Consider the following 15,099-nt stretch of genomic DNA (forward strand, 5'->3'; position numbering starts at 1 on the left):
AAGGGAGTGAGACAGGGTTGTAGTCTCTCCCCGATGTTATTCAATCTGTATACTGAGCAAGCAATAAAGGAAGCAAAATAAAAGTTCGGAGTAGGTATTAAAATCCATGGAGAAGAAATGAAATCTTTGAGGTTCGCCGATGACATTGTAATTCTGTCAGACACAGCAATGGATTTGGAAGAGCAGTTGAACGGAATGGACAGTGTCTTGAAAGGAGGGTATAACATGAACATCAACAAAAGCAAAACGAGGATAATGGAATGTAGTCGAATTAAGTCGGGTGATGCTGAGGGAATTAGATTAGGAGATGAGACACTTAAAGTAGTAAAGGAGTTTTGCTATTTGGAGAGCAAAATAACTGATGAGGGTCGAAGTAGAGAGGATATAAAATGTAGACTGGCAATGGCAAGGAAAGCTTTTCTGAAGAAGAACATTTTGTTAACAACGAGTATAGTTTTAAATGTCAGGAAGTCGTTCCTGAAAGTATTTATATGGAGTGTAGCCATGTATGGAAGTGAAACGTGGACGATAAAAAGTTTAGACAAGAAGAGAATAGAAGCTTTCGAAATGTGGTGCTACAGAAGAATGCTTAAGATTAGATAGGAAGATCACATAACTAATGAGCAGGTATTGAATATAATTGGGGAAAAGAGGATGTTTTGGAACAACTTGACTAGAAGAAGGGATCGGTTGGTAGTACATGTTCTGAGACATCGAGGGATCACCAAATTAGTATTGGATTGCAGCGTGGAGGATAAAAATAGTAGAGGGAGACCAAGAGATGAATACACTAAGCAGATTCAGATGGATGTAGGCTGCAGTAGGTACTGGGAGATGAAGAAGCTTGCACAGGATAGAGTAGCATGGAGAGCTGCATCAAACCAGTCTCAGGACTGAAGACCACAACAACAAAAACCACAAAGAAATCTTCTTAACGGCACTAAATCGTAGTTTGTGAATCGTTTACCGGCCGTACGCTGCCGCATTTCGCTGGCTGGAAGGCAGAAAGCTTACTGACAAATTTCACAGAAGGGAAAGAGGGACGATATGTCTCCCACTGGATGGTTATGTTGTTTTATTTAAATGATTACAAAATCAGGTAAAACGAACAGTCAGGTTGTCAGTATAAGCACATTACTGTTGTCAGTTTGATGTTGCACTACCCAGGGCTTGTAATAATAAAGGGCCCGTTTAGGTCAGGCATATTTTATACAGAAGTGGAAGAGAGGGCACCACTATATTCTAATCCGTATGCATTGCATACACATAGAAATTACTGTTACAGTGTACTTATGGAGCCAAATGAGTGAACTGCGTATTTTCCGGTGAGAAAGAGCATTGGCAAACAGTCTTCGCTAAATTAGGTTACTTATTCTAGTGTCACTCTGAGCTAGACTGTATGGTCAGCGACTAAGTGTAAGATCAATGAGTCGGATGTGAGTTTTGCAACTGTGAAATACTTTGCTACATTATAGAGGCGAATATTAACTTTGAACTAATGTTGCGAATATTTTGTACTTGGATAGCTTAGAATGAAAATCTTTCTGTTTATTGCAAAGGAAAACAATAGATTTTCTAAAACATTGTCTGTCATACACAACTTGAAACAGGTCATGTCGGCCAAATCATATGGAAGCACTGACAGTGCGTGTATCTCAAGGCAGTAAGATCTCTTGCCTTTTGGTTTGGCAGTACTCGGTAGCCGTTTCTAAGCGCAAGAAAATGAAGAAAGGCAGCGCCTTTTTGTTATCAAGTAACGTCTTCATCAGTTACTTTAGTTTTAATAAAATCTACGAGGAATTTGCTGTTGTTTGATGTTAACAAGAAAAGGATTCCATAGACAGGGAAAGAACCGTGTTGGGTTCGCATCTCCGTCACAGAACTTCACATCATGCACTTCATCTTTAAATGCAAGCACACTTTGTTACTTCAGAATAGAGGTCTATCAGACATCTTACGTGCTTAATTAACAGGAACGAAAGGGTCTTGATAGAAGTACCGGTTTATTAGAAGAACTGTCGACTTTTATTTTCAAGTTTAGATTTGGTTCCTGGTATTGGCAAAAATTTCGGTAATTCATGACTCTTCATGGCTAGTCATCAATATGATATAATTATATTCGATTACATTAGATTAATTTTTAATTCATAGGTCATGTATAAGATATTTCGTAATGATGTGGAACGTGTCATTTTAATGAAAGATTTCTTTACATACCACGATTCAATTACTTTACAATTTTTGCTCTCTCTCGCTCTCTCTCTCTCTCTCTCTCTCTTTCTCATTCTTATTGATTTTTAACTCTCTCTCTCTCTCTCTCTCTCTCTCTCTCTCTGTCACACACACACACACACACACACACACACACACACACACACACACACATTCGACTATCGGTGAGGTACGAAAACATCTGTGAATGAGTTTCTTAGTTTTGAGTACACTTACGAAAGAAATATAAAAATAACTATGAGAGTTACTGATTTATGATGCTTAGTTTGCAGTCAGTTCTGAGTATTATTAGTAACCATGCTCCAGTCCTTAAACCAAGTTACAGAAATACGAATCAGACGCATTACGTATTCCAGGCCGTAGCAGCCGGGACTTGGAGACACCAGCTATGGTCACTTCCCAGCCCGCTGTAGGATCACATCGGTTAGTCTTCTTCCTGCTGGTATTGTAACTGAGATTTGGCAACAAGGGAATGTATGTCTGGCAACTCTGTGATCGACGAGTTACTTCCTGGTGTGCACGGAATTAAGCCTCAAAGTTCATTTGATTTTTCCTGTCATTTCTACTGAATAATCTGAGTTATTATCGCTTGATGTGTAACAGAAGATTGTAAATTTACGGTTTTCAGCCCAGGAAAGTCGTTGCACGTGGAAATCGCAACTAATCTCGTCCTTCAAATAGCGGTTTACGAATTCTAGCCACTATTGATCCCGTAAGAGGAAGATGAGTTACATACTTCTTCGCCAGCTCTGTGGTAACATGCTAACTTATGAAAAAGCGTCTGTTATGATTCGCAGTTCCAGTCTCACAGAGTGTCGCGTTTTTATCCATTCTGTGAAAGAGCTACAAACAGTCAGATCAAACATTGATAAGGAAATCGTAAGAAAATAATTTCGGCTCATAATGCAACGGTGAAATCTGTGTTGATGACGTGATTGCGCAGTTGCGTGTGGATTCTCGTCAGCCCACACATGTTGATTGTGAAAATTTACAATTTGATCACGTTGGAATGAAGCCTCATCCGTAAAGAGAACATTTGCACTGACATGAGGACTGACACATTGTTGGATGAACCATTCGCAGAAGTGTACCCGTGGACGCCAATCAGCTGCTGATAGTGCCTGCACACGCTGTACATGGTACGGAAACAACTGGTTCTCCCGTAACACTCTCCATACAGTGACGTGGTCAACGTTACCTTGTACAGCAGCAACTTCTCTGATGCTGACATTAGGGTTATCGTCAACTACACGAAGAATTGCCTCGTCCGTTGCTGGTGTCTCCGTCGTTCTAGATCTTCCCCAGTCGCGAGTCATAGACTGGAATGTTCCGTGCTCCCTAAGACGCCGATCAATTGCTTCGAACGTCTTCCTGTCGGGACACCGTTCTGGAAATCTGTCTCGATACAAACGTACCGCGCCACGGCTATTGCCCCGTGCTAATCCATACATCAAATGGGCATCTGCCAACTCCGCATTTGGAAGCATTGCACTGACTGCAGAACCACGTTCGTGATTAACACTAACCTGTTGATGCTACGTACTGATGTGTTTGATGCTAGTACTGTAGAGCAATGAGTCGCATGTCAACACAAGCACCGAAGTAAACATTACCTTCCATCAATTGGGCCAACTGGCGGTGAATCGAGGAGGTACAGTACATACTGACGAAACTAAAATGAGCTCTAACATGGAAATTAAACGTTTCCGGACACATGTCCACATAAGATCTTTTCTTTATTTGTGTGTGAGGAATGTTTCCTGAAAGCTTGGCCGCACCTTTTTGTAACAACCTGTATAACAGTCTGGAAATGCACATGTGGTTTATTGATTATATGCATGTAGAAAATTTGTTCTGAGTTAAAGCTGTCAACCAAGGTTTGAAGAAGAATAAAATGCCGCTACCAGACGACAAGCTAATGTAGAAAATACTTTTCCCACATAATTTGGCACGATGCGTTCTACCCATACATAATACAAATGTTTCGAGATGCATCTGCTACCTGGTTGTTTATTAAACCTGAAAAGAGTAACATGTCGCAGAAGTTAGCCCTTTCCCCACATGCAACTATATTGGGTTGAGAAGTGAAGGAAATGATGTTACAAGTTCCATTAGATTAATAACTTTAGCAGACTGCAGAACTGCGTTTTAAAAAATATAGCAGTGACTGTACTCGAAATCGCGACAATTCTTACCATTACGCCGCTATCTGACACACAGCTACAACACCTCGAGAAGTCAAGAACAATTCTTCCAGAACTTCTGCATTCCACAGCGCTATGGGATAATGCATATGGCCAGGTGAATACGTATGAGAGACAAACAGTTATACTTTTTCTTTTGCATTGCACGACGGTTTCAACAAACAGATAGCGCAATAGAGTAACTCAAGTGGAAAGGAACAATTCGTATTTAAATTTCTGCATCCTACACTGTTGGCAGTTCTGTGTTGGTGGCAGTTATGTGATTTTATTTTGGTTATTACAAAATAAAGTTGAATGTATGCGCTGGGTAGCCGAGGAAGCTAGTTCATGGTGATTCGGTCAACCAAGTAAATGAATTTACTGAACCTGCTGCAAATTGATACAGGGAGCCTGTGTGTCAGATGTCTAAGCCATTGTGGCACAACGGCGTTAGACAGAAAAATATGCCACCGAGAAGCGGATTTGGTGGTCTGTTGGGATGATAATAGGTTCATATATGTATGGTCTGGGTTCGATTGCAGCATCGGTCAATGATTTTAGATAGGGAGAGACAGATTCCATTCTCTTCTGGCTACACCAAGTGAAGATGATATAATGGCATTGTGGTCTGAAAATCACATTAAAAATGATATTCCTTTTCTACCAAGTAGACGCTAGATAGAGCCACAATAAAGTCTTGAGTGGCGACATGTAGAAACTCTATCACCAGTAACTTTTCTTATACTAGTTATTTATTTCTAGTGACGAAACAAACGCTATGTAGGCTCACAGGACACTTACTCCATCTTTCATCTGAGCTTCTGTATGTCGATAAAATTGGTTCTGAACTGGGAATGCAACTCAGACCGCCCTTAACGCGGAATTTCATCCCTTCATGACAATACAGCTCCGCTACAACTTGTTGTTTTTTTCAAAACTGCAGATTCCTCAACATCTCCACATATTGCGCGTGAATAGGTTCGAATCCTGGCCAGGCACTAGCATGAGAACACCTATCTGCTGGTGGATAATAATTTCGATTTTCAATGTATTTTCATTCGTTGTCAGCACTAACGATATTTGACGATTTAGACTCCCAGTGAGACACAGAAATATTTGCGAGATCACTGTAAGCTCAAGATGTTATTCCAAGCTGCTGGTGGAGAAAAATTCTTTAGCTGACGTCTCTTTGTGTGTAGTCAACAAGGATATGTTTGGGGCTCTATTCCCAGTCAGCACTGAACTCTTCGTCATATTATTTCTAGTTCAAACATGCTCGCATGTCGCTGCTGGTGGAACAAACCCATATATAACGTTCGTGTTCTCTAAAATATAACAGCGATAGGTGCCGGGTTGGAGTCCTGGGAAGGAAAAAATTAATGTTTTGTCTCGTCATTTCAAGTACGTTACTTGTTAAGATGCAATATTTAACATGTCTCGTAGTTCGTTAACAGGGACAATGTGTACTGCGTAGGAATTCGTGTACGTTAACAATGTTAGCGTTATGTAATTTAAAGTTGGTATTTGCTAATTTGTACTGTCTAAAATCGAGGTATATCACTCTCTGTATGCCTAATCAGGAATGACTGTTAGTTTCCGTCAGTCACGAAACCTTTGTTTAGTCTGCATAACCTGGGTTTAAATCCATATGCAGAACGAGACGGTTCGTCGTGTCATTTAAAGTTCATACATATTCTCAAATAGCTGCTCGTGAATAACTTAAATTCTTAATGTCATTTTGTTTTAAATAATAAGTAAGGTATCGTACTTTGAAGAGGAAATCATGAATGCGACGAACTTACTACGTGCATTACCTCTCTGACGTAAAAATGAGAGTGGTAACATTTCAGGTATGTCATTTATTGTAATAAATGTGAGCTTACAAGCGTTCAGTACAGTCTTGTCTGTGATAAGGTGTTCCCTGATATTTGTAGTATCGTAGTATTACTTTACATCTTGAGTTATTGCGATGCAGAGCAGGGTTTTCTAGTGGTGATTTGTTGGAACCATTTTCACTAGTCAAACGACTGTACCCAGTAGCGATTAGAGGACCTGCTAGACAGCTGCATTAGGTGGCTTGCATGCGAATCAGGTGAAATGCAATTCAGGTCGTTCGGATACTTTTGAGCATGACTGTACATGAGACATGACGCTGTAAGTTGTTACTTCTCCACTACTAACTTTATTCACTACACATTTTACAGACAGTATGCTCTTATACCACTGAATGTAAGTGCAAATTTATGTTATTGTACGACTCATAGCTCAGCATATATGGCGCGGAGTGGCCGCGCTTTTTGAGGAGTCATGTCACGGACTGCTCTGCTCCTCCCGCCAGAGGTTCATTCCTCCCTCGGGCATAGGTGTGTGTGTAGTTCTTAGCATGAGTTAGCATAAGTTAGTTTAAGTAGTGTGTAAGTGTAGGAACCGATGCCCACAGCAGTATGGTCCCTAAGGAATTCGCACACATTTGAACATTCTCCCAGGACATATGACGTCATAAACAATGATATGCGAGAAAAACTTCCGCATCATGCATGACGTTTAAATTTATTACTTCGTTGCTACTGATTTCACTGCAACACATTTTCCATATGCCGTCGACGGTACCTACAAAATTATATTATTCTGTGACGCATAGTTGAAAAACATTAAGCACAAGACCAGACAATACATGGTGTGGGAGTGGATTCAAAGCTGTAAATGTATACCTAAGCAACGCCGGGTTTACAGTAGTAGTTCTACTTGTTCTCACTTGTTTAGCGACACATCTTGAAAACTGAATTATTGTCTGCTTTTACTATCAGCTCCCCATTCGTCCCGCTGTAGCCCTCAGTGGTTCACATTCCCACAACAGGCGACAGCACACCACCCATCGCACCGCCACCCCACACCGAACCCAGGGTTATTGTGCGGTTCGGCCCCCAGTGGACCCCTCCACCGGGAAAGTCTCATACCAGACGAGTGTAGCCCTAAATGTTGGCATGGTAGAGGAATTATAGTGTACGCATACGTGGAGACAGTGTTTGCGTAGAAATCCCCGACATAGCGTAACTGAGGCGGAATAAGGGAAACTATCCAGCATTCTTCGAGGTAGATGGAAAACCGCCTTAAAAACCATACACAGGCTGGCCGGCACACCGGATTTCGACACTAATCCGCCGAGCGGATTCGTGCAGGGGCCGGGCACGCCTTCCCGCTCTGGAAGCAGCGCGTTAGAACAAACAGCTGGACGGGTGGGTTTAGCTTTAGGTAGTACTTTACCTCTAAGCCAATGAAACTTATCTTCTGAGTGTAGAACCCGATTAAGATACGTCGAATTTCCAGCGAGCAATCCCAAAATAAAATAGTCCGTGGCACACAATGGCTGAAGTAACTTACTAACAGAATTATAAAAACAGAAAAAGAATAAAATGAAGGCAAAACGAAGTGGACAAAAGTTTGGTACAGTCGTAAAATACAGTATAACCTACAGTTGCCAAGTGTCAATCGTACAACACGTTTTACGATATCTTCCGAACTCTTCAAAGGAATATATTTTTGTACTAGCTATTAAAAACTTCAAATGTAGGTTCTCATATTTTTTGCCGTATCGAACTAGCAGCTTCCAGTGCTGATCAAGCAAGACTATTTGGATTCCTTTGGCTTTTTCACTCTTAATATTCAGTCAACAAAAATGTTCAAACATTCTTTTGTAAATATTACGTTGAATGTTGGAAGGAGATATCAGTGTAGAAGTAAAGGGTGTTAAACAGGAGCTACTAGGCGTACAGAAAAATGGAACGTTAAAGTGGATAGAGCAGCTTACCATGTTTCAGTTCGTAATAGGCACCGTGGTGTAATTTCACTAGGAGACAGGCGTTTCACATCATTTAGATAAACCATCAACTCCGTATTGTCTCATCGAGTTAGTTCGCTCCTGCAGATAGGCAACCTACAGCACTGATTTCCCAAGAGGGCTGCGATGCGCCTCACTGCAACAGCGACTGCAACTAATTGCAAGCACAGACTGACGTCTGCCGCACCACAAACGGTGCCCATACGGTACCCATGCAGAGCACCTGAGGTGTGAGTTACAAGACTGAAGAAATTATCTGTCGAATGATATGTGTCTATATTCTGTATGTCTTGCAGTTCCTTGCACCCGTCTTCCGAGACATCAAACATACAAGATGGGCGAAGAAGACCTCTTCTCAGAATTAAATCGATAGACCCGTGCAACAAACGGTATGTTTATTCTGAAAGCTGCAAGACTTTTATGCAAAAGCTATATAGAAGTTTCAAAGTAGTTCGAAAAGCTGCTAACAGTTGTGCAGATCGTGCAGTATCAGCGTGCATTGTTAAAATCGTCCCCCGAAAGCAGTCCTTGCGGTCAATCACAGTCGTTTCGAAATGTCCACCACTCGCACTGCGGGGGTGCGAAAGCGAAAAACGAAATTTGACATCACATCCTATAGAGTCTTAACGGAAATGGTTTCAGATGCCACACAGGTCGCTGATTCAAGCTCGTCCAGCATAGTTGGTTTCAGAAAAGAGTTTTTTCCAATGTGATCCACAAAAGGTCGTCAGAAGGAGAGATATGGAGCGAATATGGAGGCTAGTCCATTCCTGCACCAGTAACTTTGTAAAAATCCAGTGGAATGACTCTACCCCATAGTATTCATCATCAAAATGAAACACTTGTTTGATGCGATGTTATATGACGCCATCTTCCTTTAACCACTTGGTGCTGGTCGATATTTCAACGCTAGGTCTGCGCCGACACACTGTTTCCTAATTACAACGTAACATCCACTTGTAACCGTTTTTCTCGTGAAGAAGTGTCAATAATATCTCTGCTGCACACCAGGGCCAATGTAGCTTTCAGATAATATGTGATTTATCTTTACACAAATGGAGCTTTCGGAATCCCATAGCGGCCAGTTTTGTTCATTCATTAATCCACTCTGGTTAAAATGTGCTCCATCTGTTAATCTGATGCAGCCAATATCAAATCTTTATTATAAATCATTCTGGGACTCCAGTTCGTGAAGTCAGTCCACTGTTGCACAGCTCGTGCTGATATGGCCTGGTGTCTTTGAATTTTGAATGGAAATATGAATAGGTATTGTCTCAGTATTTCCTGCGTGCTGGAATGCTTCTATATTTGGATGTCAGACAGAGATCAAAACGTTTCTCTGTAGTAGAAATTGTGCCCATGGCTTCTTCCTCAGGATGATGATGTTTGGTTTGTGGGGCGCTCAACTGAGGCCGTTATCAGAGCCCGTACAAACTCCCAAACTTTGCTCAGTCCAGTCTCGCCACTTTCACGATTGATGATGAAATGATGAGGACAACCCAAACACCCAGACATCTCGAGGCAAGTGTAAATTCCTGACCCGCCAGGAATCGAACCCAGGTTCCCGTGCTCGGGAAGCGAGAACGCGACCGCGAGACCACGAGCTGCGGACTTCCACTGGAGAAGTGAGTGGAGTTAATGGTTAAATAGTTTTCGCTGCTATTCGTGGACCATCACCATAGGGAAAGTACTGAAATCAGATACTAATAGAGAGGATCCAAGGTATTATTGTTGTTGTGCCGCCTCTAGTTGATTCCTGGCAGCTGTTTACTTGCCTTATATCGTGTACCCACGAAGACGGAAGCCTGTGTCCCGCATCTCTATTGAAATTGTACTCATTCTTTGATATTTGGACTTCTTCAGAAATTTTGCTTCTATAAGTACTCCTTACTCTACCTAACAAGTGTATTTATTAAAATCCTCGATTTATGTAAACTGGAGAAGAGGGGGGAAACAAAAATAATCAGTGACATCAGATATCAGCTGCAGTGGTTCTTTATGCAGAATCAGTGGAGACGAGAGAAAATTGTATCAGAGTGGGACTCGAACTTGTTATCTCCTGCTTACTGGGCAGTTGCGTTGGCCACTGCGCCACCTGGACACACGGGTTTACACACATGCCAAACTACCTTGGTACGCTGCCTGGTCGACAGACACGCCTACCCAATGCCACCTATCTACAGTTCCCGCTAATTTGAGACTCCCACTAGAGGTCAAACGTAAATGTGCAACAGCACTCGAGGTTGTGGATTTATTGCCCAACGAGGCGAATCAATTGTATGAATGAGTGATGCCCATTCTTTCGGACAAGACACCCACAACACATTCATATAATGAAATGCACAACCTTGTGAAATTTTTCTTGGTGTTGCACTACTTCTGATATTATCTTTGGCCTTAAATATGTGGAGAACTCGTGTTATTTAATGCGTCCCTACACTGTCCCAATTTCACCCACACATACTTTGCCACAAACACGTCGATATACTCCCGCGATGTGGATGCCGTCTGGCTTGTCTCGTGTAATGTAGGTCTGAATACATTACCATTCATCCCCAGGTTTCTTCTCTCTAGACACTAACGGTAAGTTACAGAGTGTGTAGAAAGTTCCTCGTCATCCTTGCTTGCATCATTCTCATAAATGTAGCTTTGTTTCAACTCCCGATCAATAGCCGTAGGCCGTCAAAGTTTCCGTAAGGAAATCTGACTGTGATCTCAAGTACTTACTGTGACTGATGTGGGATACATGTGAAGACAAGTGTTCAGGGTAGTTTTGGTTCTGGGCTGTTTGGTGGTGCGAAGCAGCGTCTACATACATATTTTTGTTGGTAGGTTTCCCATAAATTCTGTGCACTAGAATATTGTCAGACAAATATAGTAAAAGCCGGGAAACTGTCCTCACTCTCCATGGTGAAGCTGATTTTCAGATGAACATTGCTCTGAGTGTTGTAACCGCAACAGGAACGGTCACGGGATTGCTGGTAACGAAAACATTGTGGGACCGAACAGGAGCGGCCCTCGAACAAACAAGACGGACGAACGGGAATGAAAGGACAAGCACGACGATGGACAACCGAGCAAAACACCAAAATCAACAACAAAGTATTAAGCAATGGGGTCACAAGAGATAACCTCACGAAATCAAAACTACGTCCACTCGTAAATGGGATACAAGCACACACAACGGAAATACGAGGCCTGTAAGCGAGATATTAACCGATTCAACGAATACCAGACTGCCTCGCTGAGTGAGAGGCAGCCACCTAAATATACGACAGAGTATGTCGCTATTGGCCACTGGAACCACGTGCTCCTCAAGTTAGGGCCAGGAGCTTGCGCAGCATCGGCGTATGGCGCGACTGCTGCAGAGACCTGTAGTAATCATCGAGTTCCATGCCATCTGGCGCGGATTCGAAACCCTCGGCATTCGGTACCAGACCAGAGGACCTTGGAATTTATGCAGCTCTTCTCTGTTCTGTGGTCGTACAACGAACTTATCAGTCACATAGCGCATTACTTAGCCCTTTTTGTTCTGAAATGCTCGATAAGTGCATCAGCTGCTAGAGGTGCCAAAGGCGATTCCATAGCTACACAGTAACAAAATTCTTAAAAATTCTCTGTTATATCTAAAATAACTCGATCGTGTTCGGCCATCTGTCCCCGTTGCCTACTAGTAAGCGTGTTTGGCTGCTATGCGGATGACCAGGGATTGATTCCATGTAATGCCAGAGATTTTTCCTTGCCGGCGGTATTGGAACGGCCTGCACTCAACAGTGTGAGTAACCAACGAGCTGCTCGATACCGAGGTAGCGGCACCGCTGTTAAGGTAGCAGAAAACGATAGAGAATTTGGTGCGCCGGCCCCATGCCCCACCATACCGCATACGAGTGACAACATTCTCGAGAGATCCATATTGGTCAGTACGCGGAGCTTTCCTTCGTTGCTGTTCAGCTATATTTGGGCACAAGTGGATTGCTGAAGAAGACCCCAGCAGAGGCATCCCAACCTTAAGCAGTAATGGGAATGAGCGTTTGGCGTCATTGCCCGGGAGGCCCCTTACAAGGCAGGTCCGGCCGCGGTGATGCCACATTGGGCGACCTGCGCGCCGGATGGGGATGAAATGATGATGAAGACAACACAACACCCAGTCGGTGAGGGGAGAAAATCCCCGACCCGGCCGAGAATCAAACCCGGGCTCCTTAGGACTGCAGTCCGTCGCGCTGGTGATTCAGCTATCGGGGCGGACACATTGAGCAGTGATACAGTTTGACGTGGCCTAACTACTCAGACGATTTCCTCATCCTGGTATTTACACTTACGGCCTGCTGATATGCCGGAAAAAAAAAGATTCAAATGGCTCTGAGCACTATGGGACTTAACATCGGAGGTCATCAGTCCCCTAGAACTCAGAACTACTTAAACCTAACTAACCTAAGGACATCACACACATCCATGCCCGAGGCAGGATTCGAACCTGTGACCGTAGCACTCGCGCGGTTCTGGACCTAGAACCGCTTGGCCACCGCGGCCGGCTATGTCGAAACAGATAAAATGTACTGTACTCGAGCCACTAGACATTCGGCTCGAGTACATAGTAGTGCGGGGTGGAGCCGGTCGTTATCGTACAGGTATTCTGCATGCGTGCACCTGCAGGTTCACGTGCGCAATCGCAAACACGCCGGCGCGTGGCACGTGAGGACATAGCCGGCACGTGAACGCCCGCGCGCCTGTCGTTGTCCGCTAATTCAATTCAGCCGACGTCCAGCGGCCGTACGGGCTACGTGTCAGCCCCCCCCCCCCTCCCGCCCCCCCCCCCCCCCCCCGACACGCACGCGGATACACACACGCACACACACACACACACACACACACACACACACACACACACATGCACGTACACACCAGCCAGAGGTTCGCGGAACTGTTGAAAGCCCGAAGGGAGGGCAGTAAAACAGGAAAATCCGCGAGCTCATTGTCGTGTTGCGTCTGTTGCCCGGACAAGGGCGGCGCTGTGTTTCGCGCGGTTACCTCGAGATCGTAAAAAGTAAAGACCTTGTCGTGACCGTAACCCGCAATGCACAAGTCGCGCGAGTAGCCCACGGCGAAACAGTCTCACTGGCGATTTTATTTTCGCTGGCAACTAACTGCGAGGTAGCGAATAAAGGAGAACGTTCGCCGACAACAGAGACACGCCACTTTTGTATGGTACGGTTTGTAATCATCACACTCGTCGCGATATTCATCAACTAGGTGTCAAGGACAAGCCGTCGCTCGTTTATTGGAGGATCTCACATGGAAATTGATCTAATGTTTGCTGTAATTCAGTATGCTTAAATTCTAACTCCAGTAGCCCGTTCAGTGTTCTAATTCTGTGTGTTCTGGATCCACATATCATTTGCTCTTTTTTTAACTTTATCTGCCACTTTTCTGTCTATCGTCTGTTCCTGTGTGAACTTAACACGTAATAAATACACTGACAAAAAACTTAAGCATCCAGAAGTGGAAGAAAGACCGAACTGAAAACTCACGGTATGAATGATTACAATATCGAGACTAATTTACAAACAACGTGGCCGTATGCGCCCACTTAACACGTGTCAAACGCTTTCTGGGAATCTAGGAATATGGAAACTGCCTGTTGCGCTCCATGTGCGCTGAGAAAGGGCAAGCTGAATTTCGCAGTAGTGCTGCTTTTCTAAATCCGTGCCGATTTATGGACAGAGGTTTTCATGTCTCATCGAAATTTAGTATAATGAACTCAGAACAGCAAGCCGATATTACTGGTTTGTAATTACGCTAATCTGTTTTTTCACCTAGGTTTTATACTGGAGGTATTTGCGCTTTCTTTCCAGTCTTTTGGGAATTTGCGCATGGTGAGAAATTTGCGATAAATGCAAGCCAGGTAGGGGGCCAGTGGCACGGAATACTCTCTGTTCAATCAGTTTGGGATTACATTTGGACATGACGACCAATTAGCTTTAAACCCTTGCAGTTGCTTCTCTACGCCAGGTATACCTGCTAAGCCTTCCATGATGGAGTCCGTACGACAGTCAGAAGACGGTTTCATTGTACAATCCTCCTGCGGGAATGATTTCTTATGCGCGGGACGTAAAACTTCAGCTATCGTTTTGTTATCTTTTATTGGCATCCCAGACTGGTGACTAGATTGAAGACTTCGACCCACTTGGTGATTTTACTTAAGACCAAAATTTTCTGGGGTATTCGGCGATATGTTTCACTGAAGTGTGATGATGATAGCTGCTGTACGCTTCGTGCATCTGGCTCCTCAAGAACGCACGAATTTCTACTACCATTTGCCGCTATAAAAGTATCCGTTCTTCTTCTTTTGGAACAATTATTGGGATAGCCTATTTTTCCCATATTTTTTTTAATTTTATTGTTAAAACACGGAGGGTATTTTTCATCCTTAATCCGCCGGCCGTAACAGACTGTAAATTGTGATCTAGAGACGTATGTGCCAAAAATGTTGATTCAGGCCGGCCGCAGTGACCGAGTGGTTCTAGGCCCTTCAGTCCGGAACCGCGCTGCTGCTACGGTCGCAGGTTCGAATCCTACCTCGGGCATTGGTGTGTGCTATGTCCTTTGGTTAGTTAGGTTTCAGTAGTTCTAAGTGTAGGGAACTGATGACCTCAGATGTTAAATCCCATCGTGCTTAGAGCCATTTGTACCATTTGAATTCATCCTTAATCCACAAAAAAAAGGTTCAAATGGCTCAGAGCACTATGGGATTTTACATCTGAGGTCATCAGTCCCCTAGACTTAGAACTGCGTAAACCAAACTAACCTAAGAGCATCACACATCCATGCCCGAGACATGCGACCGTA

The sequence above is a fragment of the Schistocerca serialis genome, chromosome 8, assembly GCF_023864345.2.
Source record: "Schistocerca serialis cubense isolate TAMUIC-IGC-003099 chromosome 8, iqSchSeri2.2, whole genome shotgun sequence".
In the NCBI taxonomy this organism is placed as follows: Eukaryota; Metazoa; Arthropoda; class Insecta; order Orthoptera; family Acrididae; genus Schistocerca; species Schistocerca serialis.